This window comes from Varanus komodoensis, unplaced genomic scaffold (assembly GCF_004798865.1).
Source record: "Varanus komodoensis strain SLA01 unplaced genomic scaffold, ASM479886v1 scaffold7_3, whole genome shotgun sequence".
In the NCBI taxonomy this organism is placed as follows: domain Eukaryota; kingdom Metazoa; phylum Chordata; class Lepidosauria; order Squamata; family Varanidae; genus Varanus; species Varanus komodoensis.
Genome location: NW_025336480.1, coordinates 10,703,940 through 10,720,163, shown reverse-complemented (window position 1 = coordinate 10,720,163; position 16,224 = coordinate 10,703,940). Strand labels below are relative to the sequence as shown.

General features: G+C 43.1%; 1 long non-coding RNA gene across 1 annotated transcript; it reads left to right on the top strand.

The window, feature by feature from the left end:
- The first annotated feature begins 2,641 nt into the window (after positions 1–2,641).
- On the top strand, positions 2,642–6,550 carry LOC123035801. The gene is made up of 3 exons (XR_006417032.1): positions 2,642–2,706; positions 5,284–5,285; positions 6,536–6,550. It is a non-coding gene; the product is annotated as an uncharacterized LOC123035801 (long non-coding RNA).
- Positions 6,551–16,224: the final 9,674 nt, after the last annotated feature.

Here is a 16,224-nt window from a genome sequence, read left to right as displayed (position 1 = left end):
AAGAGAGCGGGTGCCTTTTCTCTGCTACCATATGCTGCAACGATAAAGCCAAATTCAAAGGTTTGCTTTGGCATATTCTGGATTAAATTCAATTGGAAAAGCCAAATTAGATTCAGAATGAATGCAACAGCACTTAGGCGGGAAAGTGCAGCTTCATAATTGCACATTGGATGTTTCTGTTTGTTATGGATGCTGAATTCAGATTCATTTTATAGCAGTTTAACAAGCAGCTGTCATACTATTTCAATACATTCAACAAAAGATGACCAGCTTTGCAACCATTCGTTGCACTGAGTAATCTTTAGTCTTTAAGGTGCCAAAAGATTCTTCATTGTTTTGGCTGCAACAGACTAAGACACTGCTCTTTGGAAATAGAATAGGAAAAGATTCATTCTGGAAAAGAACTCCCCTGCAGCTTAACTGCCCAACCAAGTACTTTCCATGATCCACTGTGAAGGTCATTTCTTCACAACCTCACTTCCTTGTAGCACTCTGTTAAGATTTACATAGACTCCATGTGATCAAAGATCACCATCACAATTAAAATTGTCTTGCACACACAACCAGTTGGTGAATATTTGTCTGTCTTCATATCCATGGAGCCTGTTTCTTCAAGCTCCAAAAATCTGCCAACCAGTCCAAGGCTGTTTATGTGATTTTGTTGTTGTTCTCAATTCAGAGGCTGTGTAATACATTTCTAGCATGTTATCTACCTGGAAATGGATATTTATGACTAAGTTAAAGGAGGCTTTGCCAAGATACTACTTTTTTCTAATTCACCCTTCACTTCCAAAATATATTCTTGATCTTAGGTATTTTTATATTTTCCATGTTCCAGTCAGAGCATGAGTCTGTTCAATATAGCCTCCTTCTCTAGTTTTGGAAAGTCTTTGAAGAAATGTTGAAGGTTTTATTCACTCTTATCATTGGAACATTTATCCTCCTATTAATTTCTCTGATCTATACTTTCCACACTCCCATCAACCATTATTTTATCTAAATAAGACTTCTTTGAAAGGAGAAACAATTGAGTTTCCTTTTGTTCCATCAAATGGGTGTTCAATGAAATTAAATTGTTTGTCTTTGGCTTTACACCATCCTGTTTATCCTTCTTAGCTGGTGCTGTTGTCCACAGTCTTTTAATGGCATGGTCAGTAAAACCCTTATAGGTATGGGGCTTCTTTATGTGAGAGGTGCACTTTTCCTTTCTATATGTTGCTATGTGTTCATTGCACAGCCCAAGGTGTTGCTCTGGAGTAGAATGAATTGTGAAAATACACTATGCTCCTGTAGCAGATAATGGCAACATTCAAGAAAATGCTGCCTTTCCTCTATAACCAACTGCAAAATGGCTGTAAAGCATGGCAGAGGCCCTGGAGGATGACAGCCTTGTGTAAAGGACCCATAAACTTCCTCGATCACAAATACACAATAAGTATCTCATCTAGAAAAACCAATAATCCCTGTTCTATTTAATAATTTTCCCCTCCACAAACTCAGAGAAGGAATTCTTTGCTGCTTGAATATGAACAGTATTTTTTAATTGTAGCAATGCGGAAAAGTATAAAATATGGATACCAAATTGATATAATCATAGTTCAAGAAAAATGTTACATGCTGTCAAGTCATCTCTGACATATGGCAACCCTATGACTGAAAACCCTCCGAGATGCCCTTCCCATGGCATCCCTGCTTAGGTATTCTAAATTCAAGGTTGTCCTGTCCATTGCAGGTCAAGTCAGCTCATGAAAATCAAGGCAGTGGCTTCCTTCAGGGAGTCAATCCATCTCATATTTGGCCTTCCCTTTCTCCTTCTGCCCTCGACTTTCCTTAGTATGGTTGTCTTCTCCAGTCACTCTTGCCTTTTCATGATGTGTGCAAAGTATGACAACCTCAGTTGTCATTTTTGCTTCTAGAGAAAGTTCTGGCTTGATTTCAGCTAGGACCCACTTGCTTGCCTTTCTGGTGGTCCACATTATTCTCTAACCCCTCTTCCAGCACCATGCTTATCTTAAATTATTGATGTGTCTTCCACCAGTTTTAACTCTGATCCTAATCCAGCTTTCCTCATAATGTGTAGTATGTACAGGCTGAATAGATGGGGAGATAAACTGCAGAATTGTCTGACCTCTTTGTCTGTGGAGAACCATTCAGTTTATCTGTTCCTGGTCCTTCAAGTAGCTTCTTGTCCACAATAAGAGATACTCATCATGATGGCAGATGGTGAGGCACACCCATTTTATTCAGAAACATCCTTAGCTTCTCATGATCCACACAGTCAGAGGTTTTGGCTGCAGCGTATGAAGCATAGATTGATCTTCTGAAATTATTTGAGATGCTCCAGTAACCAGTGTATATTTGTTATATGACCTCAAGTGCCCCTTCCATTTCAGACTCCAGCTTGAACATCAGGCATTTCTTGCTCCATATAGTGGTATTCTTTCTTACAGCACTTTGAGTAGCGCGTTGCTTGTGTGGGAAATCAGAGGAATGGTCTGATGATTGCCACACTCTTTTGCATCCCTTTTCTTGGGAACTGTAATGTATATGGAATGTTTCAGTCTGGGGACCATTGTTTCGTTTCCCATATTTGCTGGCATATTCTTGTTAGGATTTGTGCTGATACTATCGCTGCAGCTTGGAATAAGTTCTATTGGTACCCTACCTACTTTGGGTGCTTTATTCTTCCAAGTGATTTCAGAGCAGGTTTCACTTCTTTTTTGGATATTGCAGGCACTTCTTCATGGGATTCTTCTTTGAAGGCATCTGTCATCCTTTCATCTCTTCTGTATAGTTCTCTATATTCTTTCCACCTTCTCTTTGTTTTCTCCTGCACATCTTGACTATTCTTAGATAATATTTCTGCTTGTTTGTCCTTCAGCATTCCTAATCTAGGTTTTATTTCTCTTTGATTCCCTGGATCTTCTGGAAAAGGTTTTTTGTTTTTCCTCCTTTGTTGCTCTTTCTTTGCACTGGTCATCATAATAGTTCTTTTTGTCTCTATGTGACAGTTACTGAAAAGTTTCATGTAGAAATCTGACCCTCTTTTGGTCAACTTTTGCATCTCACCTGTCCTTGGCAATTATGAGTGTTTCTTCTGTCATCAAACAAGAAAAATAGAGTATTTAAAACTTTTTTCGATATCAAGAACTGCAAATGGATATCCTTCCATAATATAGACCAATGTTTAGGTTCCAGAACAAACTTACTTCCCATTTCTTGCAGTGTAGCACCCATGCATTTGCCCAGAGGGACATCCCTAAGCAACCCCTAAGTCAAGATATCTTCTGTTGCCTGCATCCAGTATATCATCTCTTCTTTCTGGAATACTTTTTATGGACATAAGAACTTTAGTCTTCCCTTCTTATCATATTTAGAAGATAGTGTAGAGTAAGGTGTGAGATTCCCAGCCTTACATAAACTGAATTCTTTCTTTTAACAATCGAATACACTGGTTTGCTACTGTTTCACCTTGAAAAGGGTTCTGCTTTCTATTAGACTTGGGTCGGATCTGCTACTTTTGAGGACAATCACCAGATGTTGGGCATATGCATTTATAACTAATTAAGTTTTTGTTTCCTATATTATACTCCATCACTGACTGGTGCTTTTAAGAACTTTTGGACTGCAACTTCCAGTATTCCTGACTACTGGGTTCTGCGTGGTTCTGATGGAAGTTGAAATCCTAAACATCTGAAGGGGAAGACCACTCTAGAGAGTCAGCTATTGATTCTTTACCTTGTAGCAGAAAAGAATGGTCAGTTTGATTCTCCAGCCACTTTTTATTCCAGTATTTTTATCCTTAGCACCAACAGACCAAAGGAAATAGGAAAGCCAGAGATGGTGCAGGGGTGCCACTCTGTTTGAGCCATTGGCTTAGAGTCCTTCGGTTCTTGCCCACTGATACAGATGAAAGACCGATGACCTGGACAAAGCAGACCCTTTAGCATCTGGAGCAGGAGAACAAAAATTATTGCAATTTGAATCAGGCAGGTACCAGTCACCAGCCACTGCCATCTCCCTTGGAAATGTCCTATTTTGGGTTGCTTTCATAGGAATTCATCAAAGGGAGACTGAAGCCAAGAAATTTGAAGAAGACTGAGAAGTCTTGGAAGTGCAACAAAGGAATAACTAGAAAAGATCATCAAGCATAAGGGCACTTCACCGGTGACCTAGGCCAAGATCCTCCACACTACTGTATTCCCAGTCACTATGTGTGAGTGAGAAAGTTGGACAGTGAAGGTTGACAGCAAAGGAAAGCTTTGCAAGTACTTTGGACTGACAGTAAGATGAACATGTGTGTCCTAGATCAAATCTAGCTAGAACTCACCTAGTGCACATGAGAAGGAAAGACTCACTAGAGATGGCAATCATGCTAGGGAAAGTCAAAGGCAGAAGAAGAGGAGCAACACCAACGGTGAGATGGAACAGTTCTATAAAGGAAGCCACAGCCTTGAATTTACAAGTGCTGTGCACCATGTTTTCTTCCTTTGCACATCCCAGGCGACGGGCAGTTCTTTGCAAAAACTCTTTATTCACCGAAGGCTCCTCAGCAAATGCAACCCTCACAGAATGTATACAACCCATGCATGCACAAAGCAATTTGTTCAACTCAGTCAATATAACCACTTCCAGAAACCCTCATTTTATTCAAGTCTGGGCCTGATTCCTTCTGAAGGAAGGAATCCTCTTTTCATAGAATCATAGTGCTGGAAGGGGTCAAGAAGGCCATCAGGTCCAACCCCCTGCTGTTCCAGGACACCAATTACACCATCCCACTGAGATGGCTGTCCAGTTTCTTTCTGAATGTCTCTAGTGTGGGAGAGCCTACCACCTCTTCAGGCAACTGGTTCCACTGTCATATTGCTCTGACAGTGAGGAAAATTTTCCTGATATCCAGCCTGAATTGGTTAGAACTTGAGCTGATTATTCTGTGTCCTACACTCTGGTATCAGTAAGAGGAGAACATGTCCTTCCTCTTTGTGCCTTGTAAAGTAACATAATCCCCGCCCCCCCGGCTTTTCTATAGGTCTGTCCTTTAGTTGGCATTCCCTCCTTTCCTGACATCACGTCAAGAGGTCAAGAGCCATACCAGTTTTGTCTGACTCTGAGAGCTCCTCTCCCAGGCCGCCACCCGACACCTGTACATCTTGGCTCCTCTCAGAGCCTGCCTGAGCACTGGGGAGAATGGCCTTGAGAGAAGCAGTGCTTCTATCATCTCCAAGTCTTGAGCTCCACGTTTCCAAGCTCCCCTTTGTCCTCTGTCCCCGGAATCCAGATCAGCTGTGACTTGTGAATCTACACCAAGAACAGCCGCCGCGCTGATTCCCAACAATGAGGCCTGTGAAGAACAAGGCATTTTCTGGGGCATTCTTTCATAGGGCCACCGTAAGTCAGAGATAACAGCAAGATACATGTCCAGGTACATCATTTTAAGAAGTCACCATCTTGCAAATATCTGAACACAAGAAAATGACATGGTGTGATGAAAATGCCCAGCTAAGTGGGACATTAGGTTTTTTAAAAACATATTTGTCTTGTATCTGTCTTCATGTTTTGATACCTTGGTAGCAGCTAGCATTATCAACATTGTTTTCATTTAACTCAAAGCAGTCTAAAATTTGTAATGCTTCAGTAACTATAGCACTGAAAAGTGAGTAGCTTATGGAAATAAAAATAATAAAATGAAAAGGTTGAAATGTTGCATCTGAATTTAACATAAAACTTCTATTCTGAAATTGATTACTAGTTCTAAAGGGCATTGTTTTGTTCCAGAGATGGTGGATGTGCCGTTGGAGTGAATTGCAGACACCCTTTTTATGTTAACAATTTACTGCTTCTTTGTTAGACACCTACAAAATAAGCATGTCCAGAAGAGATTTGCAAGTCAGATGATTGTCCACAACACATTAAGATCTTGTCCTCCAATTCCAGTTTCTAATAGGGTCTATAAACTTTATGACTTTGCCCAGTATTTAATTAGGTTTGGTAGAACAATAAATTGTAGCTTATGGGACAATGTAAATTAAATGTTTTACTTATTTTGACCTTTTGTCATTCCAAGCAACAGTTTTAAAAAGGACTGTAGATGACATCAAGAAAGAATTGTATATAAACTGTGAAGTTTAAAGTAGTGGCACAAGATGGCAATTTATTTATCAAGCATTAGTTATAGTAGTTAAGTACTGAGGGATAATACAATGTAAATGTGCTTTCGGTATAAGCTACATTTCTAGAAAATGAATATATTCTTGAAGAAAAATGGCTGCAGAAAGGTTATAGGGAATATTAACCATGGGTATTTGCATATTTTACAGCTGGTTATGCAGATGTTTGTTAAAATACACAACAATTTAAGAAGATGTTTTTATCGACAAATACTGCAAAGTTTAAATTGATCACTGCAGCACAAATTCCTCAAACATGCTGTTTGCTTTGATGATGGTGAGGGCCACTGGTGTAGAAGATGACAAGGAACACACTGAGAGTTACAGGCCTTGTCTCTGTTTAAAAGTGCATAGGATCGCACAGGAAGTCACTTTCCATTGCTCTGAATATAATGCAGAAAGAATATTATGAAGAAAGAATTCCTTCACATCAGACCACAAACCTTATAAGGTTCAGGTACAGGATCACCGTTCTGCCCCTAGAAAGATACAACTGGTGAAACAGGATCTCTGGGCTTCATTCTGCATCTTGCAGCCCAGCCTCATGCTGCCCGCAGTGTCCTTCCACCGAGGTGATCCATTCAGGCCGTAGACGGAAGAAGTAGGCCTAGCAGTGCCATGGCAGTGAGAATATAACAGTGTGGTGTAGTGGTTAAGAGCGTGGGACTGGGACTCAGGCGATCTGGGTTCTAGCCCCCACTCAGCCATGGAGCCGACTGGGTGACTTTGGGCCAGTCACAGACTCTCAGCCCAGCCTACCTCACAGGGTGGTTGTTGTGGGGATAAGATGGAGGAGGAGAATGATGTAAGCTGCCTTGAGCCCTTTGTAGGAAAAAGGCAGAATATAAATTGAAAAATAAATAAATAAAATAAATAAAAACACCCTGTGTTTTGTGCTGAGCTGGATAGCCTACTGCTTATTTGGCCACAGCAGTGGCTCCAGGTCAGGCACTTGCCAAACATGCATCCGTATGTTTTGCCGGCATCACACCATTTTTAGCTGAACTTGTGAGAGTGTAGGCTGAAATCTTCATGCCCTCTAGGACTAGACAAGGACCAAAAAGTAGCATATAGCCTGTGGTTTGTGGGTTGATAACGTTGCAAATTAATGATAAATAAAAATCGTGGCTTTTGTTTGGATTTAGCACCTTGAAGCTCTGGCTGTTTTAGGATAGGCTCATGGTACGGATTTGTGTGTCCAAGGACACAAAAGGATTTCTAATGGACTTTTCCTTTTTGGGACTTCAGTTTAGGAGGGCCAAGTAGAAGGAATGGAGGTGATACTTTTCTAAATATGTCAAGGATACTTTCTGGAACATTTTCAGGGACAAGTTCTGGTCCTTCCCTAAACACTATTATAACCTTGTTTTAACATAATTCTTGAAACAAGACATTCAGGCACCGAAGAAGAAAGTGCTGCAGGGGCAGTGGTAAAGGGAGGGAGGGGTGATAATTGAGAGTGGAGGTGGGAACATGGCAAGGGGTGTGTGACTGGGGTGGGCCACTCGAGCAGGGGAGGAAGGCCAGTGTGGCAGGCAGGCAGGCATAGGCAGAAGAGGCTTGAGGGGAGAAGTGGTAAGCGAGGGGGAAGGCGTAGTTGGGAGGAGGCACCAGGCCTCCACGCATCCTGAATTCTGATATCAAGTTCCTTGCCTTGTGAGAATGTCGATATTTTGGGGTGGGGAAACATCACCTCCAATTCTTGCCCTTATTTTAATTCAGTAGACAAGGCTCTTGCTGGAGCTAGATGTATGTGAGCAAAATGCGAGAAGCGGAAGAATGAGATGATGGATGAGTCGTAAAGCCTTTTGGGTGTATTTCATATCACTTTTTTAAAGAATCTGGTCAGTAAAGGCACAAGATATTGACATGGGCATGCATTTAGTAGGATGCACTGGGCTTGCTTGAAATGATGCAGAATATAAATATGGCAGGTAAGGCAGGCATGTTTGTCAATGTTTGTAAAGATCAAGTACAATAAATTTACTCTGTATTGGAAAAAAATAATTCAGTGCATCCCATCCCATTTTGGAAGTATTAGAAAATATTAAGGAACATTTGTAATTCAGTGGAGAATCAAACACAAGTCTCATTGATTCCAGTGGGATTTAAGGATGCTTGCATATCCCCTGGATTGCAGTCCATCTTTGTAAAGTGTCGAGTGTATGCAACTCTTAGGTACTTCATGACAATAAAATTAGTAGCCACATTAATTGAGGGCTGATAATCTGACAAATTGCTTTTTACATTTAAAGCAGAGGTATAAACAGCCAGCAAAATAGTAATTCAAACAGTCCTCGATAGCTGTTAAATAACTGCAGCGCTAGAGCACAAGGAAAACCAGAGGTATACACATTCTGAGATCAATACTCTCCTTTGATTACAAGACACTTTCCTCAGGCTTTGTCTGCTCTGAATAGTAAACAGAAATGCTTTGGTATTGCCGCCCTGGAAACATGTCTGCTTTATATTTCATTTGGCAAAAGTTCCTCATGTAAGAGAAATGTTGAAAATAACTTGTTTTAGAGGAATATCTCTTCTGCTCCCTTTGATCTGATAGGAAGTTCTCATCAGCCCCTTTGGCACCGGTGAGTTCCAGCTGCCGCCGCCATGCACGGGGCCTGGAATGAGCTTCCTATAGAATGCCTTGGCATCCAAGGAGCAGGGCGATGGGCGATGGGCGTGTAGGCATGTGTGGCATGGCCGTCAGGGGGCCAGCAGCACTGGGATCGTGACTGGGGATCAGGGACAAGCAGCACGGTCATGCACTGGTCTCTGGTCAGATCAGGCAAAAAGGAGCCAAGGCCTAGAGGCAAAAGTCATAGGTTGAATTTTTTTTTTTTAGGTTGAAATTTTTTATTTAAATAAAAACATACTACAAAAGTTACAAAAGGCACAAAAAGTGCAACGTTACAAAAATAGAAAAATACACCATCCAATATTTACAAGGTATCAAAATGCCAAATGTACACACATTTACAGGATTCCCAAACTTTACAAATCAAATTTACAAAAAGAACGTTCTACAGACTTCTCCTTGATAGGTTCATGCCATGCGTCTCACCAACATTTTCCATGTATGAGCGGTATATATACATTACGTGATCGGGGCATGAGCCCCACTCAACCACGGCCACAATTTCCTCCACCGACTGGGTGGCATCCTCCCATTTTCCTCACGGCTCAACCCAAAAATCTTCTCTTGGACAAATTTGACCGAGCCGGCCACGTCAGCCACCTTTCGTGTTTTTATCTCTCTGTGGCGTTGGAGCGACAGCGCCAACAGAACGTACAGATTAATCAGCCTAATCGTGGACCACGGTACAGGCCAGTACGTCTTGGGAGCTGTGATAGGACGGAAAAAAGTACTGGGCTGACTAAACGAAGTGGAGTTGGTATGAGTCTGTTTTGTAACTCAATGGGAAGAGTTGATCAAGCTGCCAAGAAGGTTGTTGTTGTTAGTTGCGAAGTTATGTCCAACCCATAGCGACCCCATGGACAACACTCCTCCAGGCCTTCCTGTCCTCCACCCAGAGTCCACTTAAGCTCATGACGACTGCTTCAGTGACTCCAACTAGCCACCTCATTCTCTGCCGCCCCCTTCTTCTTTTGCCATCAATTTTACCCAGCATTGTTCCCAGCATCAGGCTCTTCTCCAGAGAGTCCTTCCTTCTCATTAGGTGGCCAAAGTATTTGAGTTTCATCTTCAGTATCTGGCCTTCTAAAGAGCAGTCAGGGTTGATCTCCTCTAAGACTGACCAGTTTGATCTCCTTGCAGTCCAAGAGACTCGTTGGAGTCTCTGCCAGCACCACAATTCAAAGGCCTCATTTCTTCAGTGCTCAGCCTTCCTTATGGTCCAGGTTTCACAGCCATACATTGCAACTGGGAAAACCATAGCCTTGTCTATATGCACTTTTGTTGACAGCATGATGTCTCTGCTTTTTAGTATGCTGTCTAGGTTTGCCAAAGCTTTCCTCCCAAGGAGCAAGTGTCTTTTAATTTCTTGGCTGCAGTCCCCATCTGCGGTGATCTTAGAGCCCAGGAAAATAAAATCTGGCACTACCTCCATTTCCTCCCCATCTATTTGCCAGGAAGTGAGAGGACTGGATGCCATGATCTTACTTTTCTTAATGTTGAGTTTCAAGGAAACTTTTGCGCTCTTCTCCTTCACCCGCATCAAGAGGCTGTTTAGTTCCTCTTCACTTTCTGCCATTAGAGTGGTATCATCCGCATATCTGAGGCTGTTGATATTTCTCCCAGCAATCTTAATTCCAACTGGTGATTCATCTAGCCCCACCTTTCTCGTGATGTGCTCTGCATATAAGTTAAATAGGCAGGGCAGCAGTATACAGCCTTGCCCTCACTGTTGCTTCTTGACCCGCATATAGGTTTCTCAAGAGACAAATAAGATGGTCAGGTACTCCCATCTCTTTAAGAACTTGCCACAATTTGTTGTGATCCACACAATCAAAGGCTTTAGCATAGTCAATGAAGCAGGAGTAGGTGTTTTTCTGGAACTCCCTAGCTTTCTCCATGATCCAGCATATGTTGGCAATTTGATCTCTAGTTCCTCTGCCTCTTCGAAACCCTGCCTGTACTTCTGGTAGTTCTCGGTCCACATACTGCTGGAGCCTAGCTTGTAGGATTTTGAGCATAACTTTGCTAGCATGTGAAATGAGTGCAATGGTGCGGTAGTTTGATCATTCTTTGGCATTGCTCTTCTTTAGAATTGGAATGTAAACTGACCTTTTCCAATCCTGTGGCCACTGCTGAGTTTTCCAAATTTGCTGGCATATTGAGTGTAGCACTTTTACTGCATCGTCTTTTAGGATTTTGAGTAGCTCAGCTGGAATACTGTCACCTCCACTAGCTGTGTTGTTGCTCAGAATTCCTAAGGCCCATTTGATTTCACATTCCAGGATGTCTGGCTTGAGGTCAGTGACCACCCCATCATGGTTATCCGGGACGTTAAGCTCTTCTTGTATAGTTCTTCTGTGTAATTTTCCACCTCTTCGTAATCTCTTCTGCCTCTGTTAGGTCCCTGCCATTTTGGTCCTTTATCATGCCCATCTTTGCATGAAACATTCGCTTCATATCTCCAATTTTCTTGAATAGATCTCTGGTCCTCCCTATTCTATTGTTTTCTTCTGTTTCTTTGCACTGTTCATTTAAGAAGGCATTCTTATCTCTTCTAGCTATTCTCTGGAATTCTGCATTCAATTGGGTGTATCTTTCTCTTTCTCCCTTGCCTTTTGCTTCCCTTCTTTCCTCAGCTATTTGTAAAGCTTCCTCAGACAGCCATTTTGCTTTCTTGCATTTCTTTTTCATTGGAATGGTTTTAGTCGCTACCTCTTGTACAATGTTGTGAACCTCTGCCCATAGTTCTTCAGGCACTCTGTCTATCAGATCTAATTCCTTAAATCTATTTGTCACCTCTACTGTATATTCATCAGGAATATGTTTTAGGTCATACCTGAGCGGCCTAGTGCTTTTCCCTACTTTCGTCAATTTAAGCCTAAACTTTGCAACCAGAAGCTCATGATCTGAGCCACAGTCAGCTCCTGGTCTAGTTTTTACTGACTGTATAGAGTTTCTCCATCTTTGGCTGAAGAGCACATAGTCAATCTGATTTCTGTGTTGACCGTCTGGTGATGTCCATGTTTAGAGTCATCTCTTGGGTTGTTGGAAAAGAGTGTTTGCTAAGACCATCGTATTCTTTTGACAAAATTCTACCAGCCTGTGCCCTGCTTCATTTTGTACTCCAAGGCCAAACTTGCCTGTTAATTCCGTATACCATGGTGCCGGCGCCCTGAGAGACTGGCCCCCTGCACCTCGTCGTGCTGACCTGCGCTGTTGAGCAAAGCGCGGGGACAGAGACGCTGCTGCTGCCATCTGCGCTGCGAAAGAGACTTCACACTCTCGCCCTCGCTCCCTTCACCTCAGTAGGCACAGGTGAGAGCTGTGCTGTGCTGGGGCTGAAGCTGCCACGGGCGGGGTGGACGGAGCTCTTTTCCTGCCAGGCGTGCCCAGGGAACCGTGGGAGATTCACACCGGACATCGCACTGGTGGCTGAATGGGCAGTATGCTGCCGTTTGGGGCCGCAAGGGAATGAATTGGACCAGAGACTCTGTCTCTTTTTCCCTTTCTCCTCCTCCTCCTCCTCCTCCTCCTCCTCCTCCTTTTCTTTCTATTTTTTTCTTTTCCTTTCTTTTTCTTCTTCTTTTGAGCAGTGGTGGTTTATTTGGTTTTAACTTGGGATGGTTTTACCTGGGGAGTATGAGGGTGCCACCATTGGGGTCGTGCTGGGCAAGGGGAGGTATGGCATTGGGGGGTCTAACTGGCCAGCATAGGAGAAGAAGGGACCAATGTTTGATACTGGTCCCCTCTTCTGGTTACTCCCCCAGCCAGAAGGATCCTGGCAGCAATATCAGCCGTCCCCTGGGCCTGACAGTGTTGCTGTTGAATGTCAGGTCAGTCCATAACAAGACATCCCTCATTCATGACTTGATCTTGGATGAGGGGTCTGACCTGGCATGTATTACCAAGACCTGGGCAGGTGAAGGGGGATATGTCTCCCTCACGCAATTATGCCTGCTGGATACTTGGTACAACACCAATCATGCCCAGAGGGGAGGGGAGGGGGGGTCCAACATTCACCAAGCCAACATTAATTCACCAAGCCAACATTCCCCTCACAGGGCTTCCTGTCCCTTCGAGGCCAGGTCTTGAGTGTTTGTACCTGATGTTGGGCGATCGAGTCAGATTAGGGACTCTGCTGGTGCATCGTGCACCCTCCTGCCCAGCAGACTCCCTGCCTGAGCTGACGGAGATCGTCTCAGATCTGGTGTTGGGGATCCAACCAAGGATGTTGGTCCTGGGGGACTTCAACTTCCATGACGAGGCGCTTCTATCCAGGGCAGCTCAGGACTTCATGGCTTCCATGGCAGCCATGGGGCTGTCTCAACACATCACTGGCCCAACCTATGAAAGAGGTCACACGCTTGACCTGGTTTTCTCAAAAGGGCGGGAAGAGGGTGGTCTGGAAGTGAGAAACTTGACCTTAACTCCCTTGTCATGGTCAGACCACTTCCTTGTGAGGTTTGTGCTTGGGGCTGATTCCTCCCTCTGGAAGGGTGTCCGCCCTTGGAGCAAGATGGATCCAGATGGATAACTGAGGACTCTGGGGGATTTTCCAGCTGATAAAGCTGGCGCTCCTGTTGATGTCCTGGTCGACTTGTGGAATAGGAAGATGACCAGGCCAATCGACATGATCATTCCTAAACGTCCTCTCCCACCTGGCAGAGCCCACTCGGTCTGGATACTGCAACTGGTGCAGAATAGAGCTGCCAGGCTGTTGATGGGGACCGTACTCTCACAAAACGCCAGTCCTCTACCAGCTCCACTGGCTTCCAGTTGAAGTCCGGGCCCAATTCAAGGTGCTGGTTTTGACCTATAAAGCCTTAAATGGCTTGGGACCAGGATACTTGAAGGAACATCTCCTTCCTTATATTATTATTATTATTATTATTATTATTATTATTATTATTATTATTATTATTACATTTCTATGCCGCCCCTTGCTGAAGCCTCGGGGCGGCTTACAACACAATAAAATACATTGAAATACAATAGAACATAATAAATTACCATTAAATACAAAAATACAAAAAATACATTGAGTTACAAACATAATAATACAAAATTAAAATTATCAGTATAAAATAAGTAAATAAATAATAATATAGGAGGAGAAAAGAGAAGGAAGAAGAAGTTGCCCTGGCCAGATCATATGTTTTAACAATTAAAATGATGTTTAAATAAAAAGGTTTTTACCTGGCGCCGAAAAACCAGTAACGATGGTGCCAGGTGGACCTCTTCGGGGAGCGAATTCCATAGGTTGGGCGCCATCGCAGAGAAAGCCCTCCTCCGAGTACTTACTCTCCTAATTTCTTTCATGGAGGGTTCCCGGAGAAGGGACTCTCCTGCAGATCTCAAAGGGCGGTCGGGCATATACGGACGTAAGCGCTCGTTCAGGTAGCCAGGACCCAAGCCGTTTAGGGCTTTACCAAGCCGTTTAGGGCTTATATGCCCTCACACCCCTGAAGATCTATGGGAGGAGCCCTACTCCGGGAACCCTCTCTAAGAAACGTAAAAAGGTCATTAACTCGAAGTAGGGCCTTCTCTGCTGTGGTGCCCAGACTCTGGAATGTACTCCCCAGAGAGGTATGCCTGGCACCAAGTTTATACTCTTTTTGGCACCAGGCCAAAACCTTTTTATTTAAGCAGTATTTTAAACTCTAATAGTTTTTAAGTTTAGTCGCTCTGTTTGGTTTATTGTTTTGTTCTGCTTTACTATTGAAATTGTTGTTTTAATTGTCCTTTTAAATATTGTAAGTCATCCTGAGATCTTGTGTAAAAGGACGGCATACAAAAGCTTTTAATAAATAAATAAATAAATAAAAATCTTTTGGCTTCCTACTTTATCATTCCAATTCCCCATGATGATAAGGACATCATTTTTGGGTGTTAATTCTAGAAGGTGTTGTAGGCCTTCATAGAACCGGTCAACTTCAGCCTCTTCAGCATCAGTGGTTGGGTCATAGACTTGGACTACTGTGATGTTGAATGGTTTACCTTGGATTTGAACTGAGATAATTCTGTTATTTTGGAGATTGTATCCCAGTACTGCTTTTCCTACCCTTTTATTGATTATGAAGGCTACTGCATTTCTTCTGAGGGATTCTTGCCCACAGTAGTTTACCTGACAGTCATCTGAATTAAATTCACCCATTCCTGTCCATTTTAGTTCACCGATTCCTCAGATGTCGATGTTCAGTCCTATCATCTCATGTTTGACCACGTCCAGCTTACCTTGATTCATAGATCTTACATTTCAGGTTCCTATGGGGCATATTGATTGATTGCATTTATATACCACCCCAATAGCCCAGAGGGCTCTCTGGGTGGTTTACAAACATTAAAACCCCATAGTATAGATTTTTATAGCATTGAACTTTCCTTTCACCACCAGATACAACTGAGTGTCCTTTCGGCTTTGACCCAGTCACTTCATTCTTTCTGGCGCTACTAGTACTAGCCCTCTGCTCTTCCCCAGTAGCGTATTGGACACCTTCCGACCTGAGGGGCTCATCTTCTGGCGTCATATCTTTTTGCCTTTTGGTACTGTCCATGGGGTTTTCATGGCAAGGGTACTGGAGTGGGTTATCAGTTTTATAGAACCTGGTGACCCTCTAATGGGCTTATATCAGCTGACTGTCTTTGGGCTGTTGGATAGCATGACTGTGTGTCTATGTTGCAGAGGCCAGTCTTCTGTTTGAAGGACTATCCAGTCCAAATCCACTTTAAAGAATCATAAGGAAAGTGTGTGTGTGTGAGTGTGAGTGTGAGGGAGCTTTGCCTATCAACAGTTAGCATCTGCATAGCTGATCACGCAGGCACCTAGCTGCTTGGGTGGTTATATACCAGCAATATGCATGAGGGTGAGTGGTCTTATTTTTCATTGAAATGACAGCAGTTACATACATATTTGACTTATTTTTAAAAATGTATCAGCAGATGTGCCTTGCCTTCATTTTACCTCTGCTTTAGCGATGGCTTCCCTCCTGCCAAGGTCAGCCTGCTGTCAGCACTCAGGCAGGACTGCCGGCTGCGTGTGAGGGGGCTTTGCCCTTTCCCCGCAAAGCCTGACTTAGCCGGCTGATTTTAAGTGCAGAGTGCTTTGGGCAGAGGAGCTCTGGCATGGGTGGCTGGCCTGTGGGGCTTGAGAGTGTCTCTTGGCATCCGAAACTGTGTGAAAACTGACACCATTCTGAAAACTGCAGAGGAGGAACTATGTAGGCATGTAGTAGAAAACCAAGAGACTTGTGGCTTATTGATTATCTGTAGCATATATGAAGCTTCCATGCATTATCACCTATTTTGCAGATATACATAAATGTAGCACTCTGATAAATGGCTGTTTATAACAAAGTTCTCAAGAGTGACTTTTCAAGGGTTTTTAGCATAACCAGAGTGTGCCAAGCATGGGTATAACAC